Below are 14,158 nucleotides of genomic sequence, written 5' to 3' on the forward strand. Positions count from 1 at the left end.
AATAAATGCACATTAGTCATGAACAATGGTAACTACTCTCTTTTGCGTTATTTTTGACAGAAGTAAAATTCATACATGAACAAATTTTGGCTAGTTGATTTTCTGTTTGGCAAGTTACTTTGGAAGGTAACTAGTCTGGCTGGCTGGTGAAAAAAAAAAGAATTTCGAGCCCTGCACAGTCCTGTACAAAAAGTCTTCGGGACATGTAAAGAAATGCTGTCAACCAAAAATGTCTTTGTAGGGGCACTGCATTGTTCATAATTCACAGCCATTGTTCAATTGAAATGATCGTTTCTGTCACGTCCCGCATTACCTGTTGAGTCGTTGTTTTGCTCTTTACTGTGTCGCGTTATGATGACGTCGATTGGCGCATCTAGACTTTACATATAAAACTGACATGCAGTAAGTTTTGAGAGGATTAAAGTTTTCCCAAGTTCGGACTTTTAAACCTATCTGCTGTGTCTGTGTCTCCCCACTGTGTCAACACCTTTACACTGGTGACCCTGACAATTCTTTGGACGGTAATCTTAAGAGTTTTTTTTTCCACGATGGAGGCTAACGCTGTTGTGCTCAAGCTACCGGAGTTTTGGGAAGGTCATGCGGCGGTGTGGTTTGCTCAAGCGGAGGCTCAATTCGCGATCAGACAGATAATGGACAATGCAACGAGATATTACTATGTGGTCGCAACCCTGGGTAGCTCAACCGCTGTCAGAGTCGTGAGTTTGCTGCAGAATCCTCTGGCTGAGGATAAATATGGCAGCCTTAAAGTGCTTTTGCTGGGGACTTTCGAACTGAACGATTCCGAACGAGCCCGTTGTTTGCTTTCATTGAGCGATTTGGGTGACGCAAAGCCTTCGGAACTGATGGACCACATGCTGTCTCTCCTCAGCAAACATGAGCCTTGTTTTATCTTCAGGGAGCTCTTCATTCAGCAGCTGCCAGGGAAGGTGAGATCGGCGCTTGCTGGTTCTACCATCAGTGACCCGCGCGACCTGGCTAATGAGGCAGATAAGTTTTTTTCTGTCATGCAGCACTGCAAGGCAGCTGTCCACCACTGTGCTGCAGAATCAGCGCCACCAGAGGGAGCTCTCATCACTGCAGCACAACAAAGGAAGCAAGGCCTGTGTTTCTACCACGCTCGTTTCGGGCCCAAGGCTACGAAGTGCTGCCCACCCTGCCACTTCAAGGCGTCGGGAAACGGGGGGGCCGGCACTCATTTACAGCAATGAGCGTCGGCCATGCAGGCGGTTTGCTGTTTGTCACCGATGCTGTTTCCGGACGTCGTTTCCTCTGTGACACAGGTGCGCAGGTAAGCATCTTGCCTGCTACAGACTTGGACATTCAGCAGGGTAAACGGGGTCCCGTATTGGAGGCCACGAATGGTAGCTCCATCCAGACTTTTGGTGAGTGCAGCGACGTGGTGTCTTTCAGTGGACAACAGTTTACCTGGAACTTTGTGGTGGCAAGAGTGTCCACGCCCCTACTGGGCATGGATTTCCTTTGCGCTCATGGCTTTCTGGTGGATGTTAGAAACCGATGACTGATCAATGCAGAGACTTTTACCTCACTCCCCTGCACACGTAGCTGTTCCAGTTCGTCCCGTCTGTCCAGCACCTTTGCGACGAATGAGTTCTCACGCCTCCTGGGGGAGCTCCCCACCCTCACCCAACCAACTTTCTCATCCGGCGTGGTCAGACATGGTGTGGAGCACCACATCGCAACCGTTGGTCCCCTGGTTTATGCGCGCGCTAGGCGCTTGGATCCTGGGAAGCTCGCCATTGCCAAGGCAGAGTTCGAGATGCTGGAGCGCCTTGGCATTGTACGGCGTTCTAACAGCCCTTGGGATTCGCCATTACACATGGTTCAGAAGCCTGGTGAAGGATGGCGTCCATGTGGTGACTACCACCGCTTGAATGAGGCCACTACACCCGACCGCTACCCTGTTCCTCATATTCAGGACTTTTCTGCCCAGTTGGCTGGTAAGGTCATTTTTTCAAAGGTGGCCCTCATCCGTGGTTATCACCAGGTGCCACTGCATCCAGAGGACATTTCCAAGACTGCTGTCATCACTCCTTTTGGTTTGTTCGAATTCCTCCACATGCCATTTGGGTTAAAAAATGCTGCTCAGACTTTTCAGTGACTCATGGACAGTGTTCTGCGTGACCTGCCGTTTGTTTTTGTGTACTTGGATGACATTCTCGTTGCTAGTACTTCCAAGGCTGAACACCTGGCGCACCTCAGGGTTCTATTTCAGCGTTTGAGCAATCACGGACTGATCATCAACACAGCCAAGTGCCAGTTTGGTTTGTCTGCCATTGATTTCCTTGGCCACCATGTCACGAGCAAGGGCACAGCTCCACTGGCTGCGAAGCTGGAGGCCATATGCCAGTTCCCACGGCCAGTCACGGTCAGGGCCCTACAGGAGTTTCTAGGCATGGTGACTTTCTACCATCGTTTCGTCCTACATGCAGCCCACCTCATGTGTCCCCTCTACGAAGCTCTTAAGGGTAAGGCTGCTAAGCACACAGTTGACTGGACAGAGGAAAGGACTCAGGCATTCATGGACACCAAGACAGCCTTGGCCAATGCCACCATGCTAGCACACCCATCCCCGGATGCCCCTATTGCCATCACGACAGACCCCTCTGACTATGCCGTCGGGGCCATCCACGAACAGCGAGTTGATGGTGCAACTGGCCTTTTTCAGCCGACAGTTGCACCCAGCTGAGAGGAAGTACAGCACGTTTGACTGAGAGCTGCTAGGCCTGTTCCTGGCCGTACGACACTTTCATTTCCTGTTGGAAGGCCGAGCATTCACTGCTTTCGTGGACCACAAGCCCTTAACCTTTGCTATGGCCAAGGTTTCAGAGCCGTGGTCTGCCCGGCAGCAGCGTCAGCTTTCCTTTATTTCAGAGTTCACAACAGATATCTGTCATGTGGCAGGGAAGGATAATCGTGTGGTGGACTGTCTCTCTCTTCGGTTTGCAGGGGCAGTGCATCTCGGGGTGGATTATGTCCGCACAGGACTGCCATCAGTGGACTGCGTTTGGCGGATGTTCCTTTTGGCAATGCAGGTGTCACCCTGCTTTGTGATGTATCCACAGGTCAGGCCAGACCCATTGTTCCTGGCAATTGGCGCAGGCAGGTGTTTGATGCGGTGCATGGCCTTTCCCACCCTGGCAGGAGAGCATCACAGAAGCTGGTGGCAGCAAAGTTTGTTTGGCATGGCCTCAAAAAGGATGTTCGTGACTGGGCTGCCGCCTGCCTCGAATGTCAGCAGGCTAAGGTGCACCGTCACTCCAAAGCCCCTCTTGAAACCTTTCATGTCCTGGAGAGGCGTTTTGACGACGTACATGTGGACCTGGTGGGACCCTTGCCGACCTCCCAGGGCTTTACGCACCTGCTCACTGTGGGTTGACCACACCACTCGTTGGCCCGAGGCCATTCCACTCCAGTCCATCTCCACGGCTGATGTTGCGTGGGCATTCCTGAGCACATGGGTAGCCCGTTTTGGCGTTCCTTCTGACATAACATCAGACCATGGCTCGCAGTTCATGTCGGAGTTATGGGTTGCAGTCACCAACAGCCTCGGAGCGCAGATACACCACACCACAGCCTACCACCCGCAAGCCAATGGACTATGTGAGAGGTTTCACCATTCATTGAAAGCCGCATTACGGGCAAGCCTCTGTGACGAAAGCTGGGTGGATCATTTGCCTTGGGTAATGTTGGGGCTGTGGGCTGCTCCCAAAGAGGATCTACTTTCTTCTGCAGCCGAATTGGTCTATGGGCAGCCTCTGCGGATGCCGGGTGATTTCTTGCCTGATGTTACCCGCCCATGGTCTGCTGGTCAGCAGCGGCAGGCGCACCTCCAGGGTGCCCAGGTTTTTGCGCCAGTGCCCACCTCTCAGCACGGCATGCCACGTTCACAGCTCTTACCAGGACTGGAAGGATGCGGCATATGTTTTCATCTGTCATGATGCTCACCGCACCCCCTTGTGCCTGCTCTACAATGGTCCGTTCCGGGTGCTGGAAACAGGGGCAAATTTTTTGTCATCAATGTCGGGGGCAAGCAAGACTGGGTGTCAGTGGACTGCCTTAAACCCGCTCACTTGGACTTGGATTCTCCGGTGGTGGTTGCCCAGCCCCCGCGGCGGGGCCGTCCGCCATCTACCACACTTCCACAGTCCACAAACCCTGAACTTCCTGTTCCTGCAGCCCCAGCACCTGAAGGCCAGAGTAGTTTTGCCCGAGCACTGTGCCCACCTTACCGGATGAACTTGTCTGTCTTTATGAATTCTGGGGATGCATGTGTAGGGGCACCGCATTGTTCATAATTCACAGCCAGCTATTAGGTGTTCAATTGAAATGATTGTTTCTGTCACGCCCTGCATTACCTGTTGAGTCGTTGTTTTGCTCTTTACTGTGTCGTGTTATGATGACATCGGTTGGCGCATCTAGACTTTACATATAAAACTGACATGCAGTAACTTTTGAGAGGATTAAAGTTTTCCTGAGTTCGGGCTTTTAAACCTATCTGCTGTGTCTGTGTCTCCCCACTGTGTCAACACCTTTACAGCTTAAAAATAATGAAATGAAATGTTTCAACAATCAAAAAATATATTATAAACAGAAAGCAGTAAGTTATAATAAATGAAACAAAGTCAGTCTTTTACTGAGCATCTTACAGAACCAGCCACAATTCTTCTGGAAACTTTGACTGTCACACTCACTTCTTCATTTTACACCAAAACCCAGCAGCCTTCATTACGTTTTCTTTTTTAGTCTGAAAAGTGCTCTCTTAGAGAATATGATATTCTCGTACCATCAAGACAGAATTCAAGAGCATCCAAAAGACCTGGGGAGAGCTCGAAAAGAAAGCAAAGAACAGAGAAGACTGGAAAATCTTGGTGGAGGCACTATGTACCACCTAGGCACAATGGCGAAGGAGGAAGGATAGAATATGATGCTCAGATGCAAACTTTTTGTTCTGTAATATTTAATTTTGTGCTGGAAAAAAATGAATGTTTGGACTCTAAAATGTTTTTGTAAAATTTTGACTCGACAATGTAGAAGTCATAAAATAGAAATCTATAACAAAGTTTGTATGAAAAAAGTAGGGGACGAATACTTTTGCAATACTGAAGACATCAAAACTATAAAAGAATGTAAAAAATTATATATATATATATATATATATATATATATATATATATATATATGCGGCACGGTGGTGTAGTGGTTAGCACTGTCACCTCACAGCAAGAAGGTCCGGGTTCGAGCCCCGTGGCCGGCGAGGGCTTTTCTGTGCGGAGTTTGCATGTTCTCCCTGTGTCTGCGTGGGTTTCCTCCGGGTGCTCCGGTTTCCCCCACAGTCCAAAGACATGCAGGTTAGGTTAACTGGTGACTCTAAATTGACCGTAGGTGTGAATGTGAGTGTGAATGGTTGTCTGTGTCTATGTGTCAGCCCTGTGATGACCTGGCGACTTGTCCAGGGTGTACCCCGCCTTTCGCCCGTAGTCAGCTGGGATAGGATCCAGCTCGCCTGCGACCCTGTAGAACAGGATAAAGCGGCTGCAGATGATGAGATGAGTATATGAAATAAGCAGTCAGACCCACAACCATTTTAAATGTTGTAAATGTTTCCATCTTGTGGTTGGATCTGTTCATAACACTACACTTGGTTTTTGTACCATTGTCAGGAAAACAAGTTTATTAACACACAATAAATGTATTATTATTATTATTATTATTATTATTATTATTATTATTACATGTGAATTAGGACAAAAAGGTGGATATTATTAGAATTAGAAATGATTAGATAATATATCACATTTTAAAAAAAGAGATGCAAACTTTGAAACTGACATAACTCAGGTGAGATTCTTTAATATTAATTTATTTAGAGAATATTAGACTTTTTTTTGCTCGAGAAACATTTGTGAAAGCTAACCCTCTGAATGTCTTGCTGTTAATTTTTTGTCTGTTTCATTTTTCTCCGTCTGAACAGAAAAAAAATCTTTACACTAAACTATAACAGGATGGAAGATTGCAAGAACATCTTTCCTAATGATTTTTTCCTCTATTTTATACAGTGGTATGCAAAAGTTTGGGCACCCCTGGTCAAAACTGCTGTTACTGTGAACAGTTAAGCAAGTTGAAGATGAAATGATCTCCAAAAGGCATAAAGTTAAAGATGACTCATTCCCTTGATATATTTTAAGCAAAAACAATTTTTTATTTTCATATTTTACATTTTCAAAATGACAAAAAAGGAAAAGGGCCCGAAGCAAAAGTTTGGGCACCCTGCATGGTTAGTACCTAGTAACCCCCCCTTTGGCAAGTATCACAGCTTGTAAACACTTTTTGTAGCCAGCTAATAATCTTTCAGTTCTTACCTGGGGGATTTTCACACATTCGTCCTTGCAAAAGGCTTCCAGTTCTACAAGTTTCTTGGGCTGTCTTGCATGCACTGCTCTTTTGAGATCTATCCACAGACTTTCAATGATGTTTAGGTCAGGGGACTGTGAGGGCCCGGGCAAAACCTTCAGCTTGGGCCTCTTGAGGTATTCCATTGTAGATTTTGAGGTGTTTTGGATCATCGTCTTATTGTAGGACCCGTCCTCTTTTTAACTTCAACTTTTTTACAGATGGTGTGATGTTTCCTTCCAGAATTTTCTGGTATTTATTCGAATCCATGCTTCCCTCGACCAATGAAATGTGCCCTGTGCCACTGGCTGCAACACAACCCCAAAGCATGATCGATCCACACCCATGCTTCAGAGTTGGAGAGGTGTTCTTTTCCTGGAATTTAGCACCCTTTTTTCTCCAAACATACCTTTGCACATTGTGGCCAAAAAGTTCTATTTTGATTTCATCAGTCCACAGGACTTCTTTCCAAAATGCATCAGGCTTATTTAGATGTTCATTTGCAAACTTCAGATGCTGAATTTTGTGGCTCAGACGCAGGAAAGGTTTTCTTCTGATGACTCTCCCATGAAGGTCATATTTGTTCAGGTATCGCTGCATAGTAGAACAGTGCACCACCACTCCAGGGTCTGCTAAATCTTTCTGAAGGTCTTTTGCAGTCAAACAGGGGTTTTTATTTGCCTTTCTAGCAATCCAACGAGCAGTTCTTTCAGAAAGTTTTCTTCATCTTCCAGACCTCACCTTGATCTCCACTGTTTCTGTTAACTGCCATTTCTTAATAACATTACAATCTGAGGAAACAGCTACCTGAAAACACTTTGCTATGTTCTCGTAGCCTTCTCCTGCTTTGTGAGCATCAATTATTTTCTCATCTCATTATCTCTAGCCGCTTTATCCTTCTACAGGGTCGCAGGCGAGCTGGATCCTATCCCAGCTGACTACGGGTGAAAGGCGGGGTTCACCCTGGACAAGTCGCCAGGTCATCACAGGGCTGACACATAGACACAGACAACCATTCACACTCACATTCACACCTACGCTCAATTTAGAGTCACCAGTTAACCTAACCTGCATGTCTTTGGACTGTGGGGGAAACCGGAGCACCCGGAGGAAACCCACGCGGACACGGGGAGAACATGCAAACTCCACACAGAAAGGCCCTCACCGGCCACGGGGCTCAAACCCAGGACCTTCTTGCTGTGAGGCAACAGCGCTAACCACTACACCACCGCGCCACCTATATATATATATTTTTTTTTTTTTGAATAAAAACGGAATGCAATGATGTGGAAGTTTCAAAATTCCATGTTTTATTCAGAATAGAACATAGATGACATATCAAATGTTTAAACTGAGAAAATGTATCATTTAAAGAGAAAAATTAGGTGATTTTAAATTTCATGACAACAACACATCTCAAAAAAGTTGCGACAAGGCCATGTTTCCCACTGTGAGACATCCCCTTTTCTCTTTACAACAGTCTGTAAATGTCTGGGGACTGAGGAGACAAGTTGCTCAAGTTTAGGGATAGGAATGTTAACCCATTCTTGTCTAATGTAGGATTCTAGTTGCTCAACTGTCTTAGGTCTTTTTTGTCGTATCTTCCGTTTTATGATGCGCCAAATGTTTTCTATGGGTGAAAGATCTGGACTGCAGGCTGGCCAGTTCAGTACCCGGACCCTTCTTCTACGCAGCCATGATGCTGTAATTGATGCAGTATGTGGTTTGGCGTTGTCATGTTGGAAAATGCAAGGTCTTCCCTGAAAGAGACGTCGTCTGGATGGGAGCATATGTTGCTCTAGAACCTGGATATACCTTTCAGCATTGATGGTGTCTTTCCAGATGTGTAAGCTGCCCATGCCACACGCACTAATGCAACCCCATACCATCAGAGATGCAGGCTTCTGAACTGAGCGCTGATAACAACTTGAGTCGTCCTTCTCCTCTTTAGTCCGAATGACACAGCGTCCCTGATTTCCATAAAGAACTTCACATTTTGATTCGTCTGACCACAGAACAGTTTTCCACTTTGCCACAGTCCATTTTAAATGAGCCTTGGCCCAGAGAAGACGTCTACGCTTCTGGATCATGTTTAGATACAGCTTCTTCTTTGAACTATAGAGTTTTAGCTGGCAACGGCGGATGGCACGGTGAATTGTGTTCACAGATAATGTTCTCTGGAAATATTCCTGAGCCCATTTTGTGATTTCCAATACAGAAGCATGCCTGTATGTGATGCAGTGCCGTCTAAGGGCCCGAAGATCACGGGCACCCAGTATGGTTTTCCGGCCTTGACCCTGACGCACAGAGATTCTTCCAGATTCTCTGAATCTTTTGATGATATTATGCACTGTAGATGATGATATGTTCAAACTCTTTGCAATTTTACACTGTCGAACTCCTTTCTGATATTGCTCCACTATTTGTCGGTGCAGAATTAGGGGGATTGGTGATCCTCTTCCCATCTTTACTTCTGAGAGCCGCTGCCACTCCAAGATGCTCTTTTTATACCCAGTCATGTTAATGACCTATTGCCAATTGACCTAATGAGTTGCAATTTGGTCGTCCAGCTGTTCCTTTTTTGTACCTTTAACTTTTCCAGCCTCTTATTGCCCCTGTCCCAACTTTTTTGAGATGTGTTGCTGTCATGAAATTTCAAATGAGCCAATATTTGGCATGAAATTTCAAAATGTCTCACGTTCGACATTTGATATGTTGTCTATGTTCTATTGTGAATACAATATCAGTTTTTGAGATTTGTAAATTATTACATTCCATTTTTATTTACAATTTGTACTTTGTCCCAACTTTTTTGGAATCAGGTTTTTATATATATATATATATATATATATATATATATATATATATATATATATATATATATATATATATATATATTCATGACAGTGCATTAAAAACTCAGGACCCAATATTCCCAATTTTTTAAACAAGTTCAACTTAAAAACCAATCTGAGTGTGAAAAAGTCTGAGTACTGCAAAGACAGACAGAGAAAAACTTTTTCCATTAATAACTTTCATTACATTACAGGCATTTAGTAGACACTCTTATCCATAGCAATGCATAACATACCCAGAGCAACCTGCCTTGCTTCAAGGGTACTTCAGCAATTCCTGCTGGACCAGGGAATAGAACCAGCAACTTTATGATCCTAAAGCTGCATCTCTAACCATTAGGCCATGGCTTCCCCATAACATAGTTTCTTTCTTACTCACTTTTAAATAAACTACCCCAAGTATTTTATTCTTTTTTTTTTTAAAGGCAGACATTAATTTCCAAATCAGTCCACACTCACCAGCCACTTTATTAGGTATAAGGTGTTCTAGGAATTATGCATGACTGGTAATTTTAAAATCCATCCCTCCATCCATTATCTGTAGCCGCTTATCCTGTACAGGGTCGCGGGTGGGCTGGATCCTATCCCAGCTGAATATGGGTGAGAGGCAGGGTTCACCCTGGACAAGTCGCCAGGTCATCACAGGGCTGACACATAGACACAGACAACCATTCACACTCACATTCACACCTACGCTCAATTTAGAGTCACCAGTTAACCTAACCTGCATGTCTTTGGACTGTGGGGGAAACCGGAGCACCCGGAGGAAACCCACACGGACACGGGGAGAACATGCAAACTCCGCACAGAAAGGCCCTCGCCGGCCACGGGGCTCCACGAGGGCCTGTGAGGCATCAGTGCTAACCACTACACCACCATGCCGCCCTATTTTTAAAATGAACATCTTAAAAAAATATCTGATGTACCTCCTGCAGAACTTGAAAGCACCCCTCGGGGTCCTCATAGCCCCATGTGAGAAACACTGATTTAATACACAATGAGACTTTCATGCTATCTACACCACCAGCCACTTTATTAGGAACACCCATGAGTTGCACCTGCTGTTTTCTGCAGTTGATGATGATGATGATGATGATGATGATGATAGTTTATTTCAAACATGTAAACAAACAATGAATAAATAAGCAGATAACAAGAAAAACAAAACAGCATTTGCAACAAGAACATGTAAAAAGCCACTAAATTAGAAAATAAACCTTAAATAATATAGGTAATAATAATAATATATCAAAATCAAAACAAAAGAAAAAAAGACAAAAATACAAACAAGGACGCACTAAGCAGTTTTGAGTTTACATGTCCGAAAAGGAGTGGGCTGAAGTAAAAACTTATTTAATCCCACCCCTCTACTTTAGTCAATATAAATTGATTATCGAGCTTCTTTACGTATATACCGGTATACACACACACACACACACACACACATACATACACTGTATTCTCTATGACTATATCATATAATTAATTAATTATATGTGTATATCCATATGTCTACACACAAGTTTACTACAAATACCACACTCACAATGGAGAACAAAATAAAAACAAAACAAATAGATGAAGACTCAAAAAAGAAAAAAAGAAAATTTACACAATAAACAGCCAGTTATGATTAATCCCCTTCATCCTTATACCTTGTGAAAATCAAATTTTTGTACATCTTTTTAAACCGCTTCATGTCTGGACATCCCTTGAGCTCCTCATTTAAACTGTTCCACCGCTTCACCCCACAAACAGAAATACAAAAACTTTTCTTGGTTGTGCGCACCCTATAATTTTTAAATTTAAATAAACCCCTTAAATTATAACTCCCATCTCTTTCAGTGAACAGTTTTTGAATATTATGTGCTAGTTGATTATTGTTTGCTTTGAATAATATTTGTGCTGTTTGATAGTCCACCAGATCTGCAAATTTCAGTATTTCTGACTGTAAGAATAATGTATTTGTATGATCCCGATAACCAGCCTTGTGTATAATCCTTATTGCTCTTTTTTGGAGAATGAATAATGAATGTATTGTATTTTTGTAATTATTGCCCAATACCTCTGCACAGTAACTTAAATAAGGTGAAACCAGGGAACAGTAAAGAATCTGGAGTGAATTGTGATCTAGAAACTGTTTGACTTTGTTTAATATTGCAATACTTCTTGATACTTTGGATTGTATGTTTTTTATATGTGGTTTCCAGCTGAGTTTTTCATCAATAGTTGTTCCAAGAAATTTGATTTCCTTAACTCCTTCTATAATAACCCCATCTATTTGAATATTTATTTATGTGTTTGTTTTGTTGTTACCAAATAATATTACTTTGGATTTGTTCAAGTTCAATGATAATTTGTTACTGTTGAAGCATGTTATTAATTTGCTTATTTCTGTTATGATCTCCTGCAATAGTTCCATTAAATTATCACCAGAAAAGAGGATATTTGTATCGTCAGCAAACAAGACAAGCTTCATTACTTTAGATACACTACATATGTCGTTGATATATTGTATAAAAAACTTTGGTCCTAACACTGACCCCTGGGGAACACCACAAGTAATGTCCAAACATGAGGAAGAGCAATCTCCCAGCTTCACAAACTGTCTCCTGTTACTTAAATAGCTTTTAACCCAGTTTAAAACTATACCCCTAATGCCATATCGTTCCAGTTTTTTTTATTAATATGTCATGATTTGTTGTATCAAATGCTTTCTTTAAATCAGTGAATATTCCAACTGCATGTTTTTTCTGCTCTATGGAATTGGTGATTTCTTCAACTAATTCTATTAAAGCCAGTGATGTTGATCTATGTGCTCTAAATCCATATTGACTGTTACTAAGTAGTTTATGTTTGTCATAAATTTATCCAGTCGGTTACTGAAAAGTTTTTCAAGAATATTGGAGAATTGCGGAAGTAGTGAGACAGGTCTGTAGTTTGTGAAGTGGTGTTTGCTCCCAGTTTTGTACAGAGGAATGACTTTTGCTGTTTTCATTCTGTTTGGAAATGTACCAGTTAGAAATGACAAATTGCATATATATGTGAATGGTTTGGATATTCCATCAATAACATTTTTCAATATCATCATGTCAATGTCATCACAGTTGGTAGATTTTTTGTTCATACATTTCCCAACAATATCAACAATTTATTTTTCTTCCACTGCTGGAAGGAACATTGAAAAATAATTATTATCTATCAAATTGCCCAGGTTTTCAGCAGATGTTCTGGATCTGGGATTAGTTCTGCTAAGGTTGGTCCTACGTTTACAAAGTAATGGTTGAAACTATTAACTACCACATCCATATTATATTCATCTTTGTCATTATTAAGAAAGTACCTTGGATAATTTGTATATCTTGACCCATTTTTGTAATACTGCTCAAAGTGCTCCAAATTACTTTGATATTATTTGTTATCGTTTAATAATTTCTTATAATATTCTTTCTTAGCAGCCCTTATAATATTAGTTAATTTATTTTTTATATCTATCCTCTGCCTCTTTGGTTTTCTGCTTTATGAACTCTTTATACAATGTATTTTTCTTTTTACAGGCATTTTGTAAACCCCTTGTAATCCATGGACATACTGTATGTTTGACTTTTTTACTGTATTGAACAATTGGGCAATTTTTATTATATAATGATATAAATATCCTCAAGAATTCCTCATATGCTTTATTTATGTCTTTTAGTCGGTATATTTCATCCCAATTTTGTGCCAGCAAGTCGTTTCTAAAAGTGTTAATTGATTCCTCTGATCTAAGTCGTGTGAAAAGTTTTGTGTTTTCTGGTTTGTTATTCCCAAATTTTGTTTCATAAACTGAGAAAACTGGTAAATGATCACTGATATCATTTATCAATAGTCCACTTACTAAATTGTCATTAAAACTGTTAGTGAATATATTTCAGTTCTCTAATCAGCTGATCTCTTGATGCATCAAATCACACAGATACAAATCACGAGCTTCAGTTAATGTTCACAATGTTCAAACATCAGAATGGGAAAAATTGTGATCTCAAAGGGTGACTTTCTTTCACTGTGGCATGGGTGTTGGCCAGATGGACTGTGTGAGAGTGGATGTCAAACTTCATTGTTACGCCACGGTTAGAGGACACATCCTCGAGTTTTACCAGATGACTGACAGGAAGCATTCTTCTGTTTGCTTCAGACAAGAAAGATGGGTTTCTCACCATCCAGTCCAGCTGTGCAGGTTTCTCCTCCATGTCAGGGAAGTTCAGAGTTAAAACCTCCCATCAAGGCCCTCACTGGAGGTATCTCCATATCCTCATGCCTGGAGATGAAAGCATCTACCTGAGGGAAGCAGGTGAAATCCCTCTCCCACACACCCATGTCCTTTTCTACAGCTCTGCTTTCTTCAGGAAACCACCCACCGTGTCAGACACGTCAGTCTGTCCTCAAACAAGGTGCCATGGGGACATTCGTACTCATCAGCTTGTCATCGGTGCAGCTGTGTCAGTACAGACACTGGTGCAGGATTTCCAGTTCAGGCTGTTTTCACAGAAGAAAGCATCAACAACATTAAAAACATCCTTGCAAGTTGTGTCCCCCTCCAAACTCCTGCAGAAACATACTGTATATGTTACAAATGTCATCAGGATCAGAGTGGTGCAGTGGTGAGCTCTGGGTTTGAATCTCAGGGCTGACTGGGTGCTTCAGTTTCCTCCCAAAGACATGTGGATTAGGTCAACTGGCTTCTTGAATTCCCCAGAGGTGTGAATGGTTGTTCATCTGTGGATTTGCAACCAACCCCACCTCTTACTTGAAGTCAACTGGGATTGGCTCCAGACTTTCCATGACCCTGATAGATAAGACTTGTAGATGATGGACGGATGGATGGATGCCAT

General features: G+C 42.7%; 1 pseudogene; it reads left to right on the top strand.

Moving 5' to 3' along the window:
• Positions 1–548: 548 nt before the first annotated feature.
• On the top strand, positions 549–13,931 carry LOC132869109 (uncharacterized; annotated as a pseudogene).
• The last annotated feature ends 227 nt before the right edge of the window (positions 13,932–14,158 follow it).

The sequence above is a fragment of the Neoarius graeffei genome, chromosome 20 (genome assembly GCF_027579695.1).
Source record: "Neoarius graeffei isolate fNeoGra1 chromosome 20, fNeoGra1.pri, whole genome shotgun sequence".
NCBI classification, from domain to species: Eukaryota; Metazoa; Chordata; class Actinopteri; order Siluriformes; family Ariidae; genus Neoarius; species Neoarius graeffei.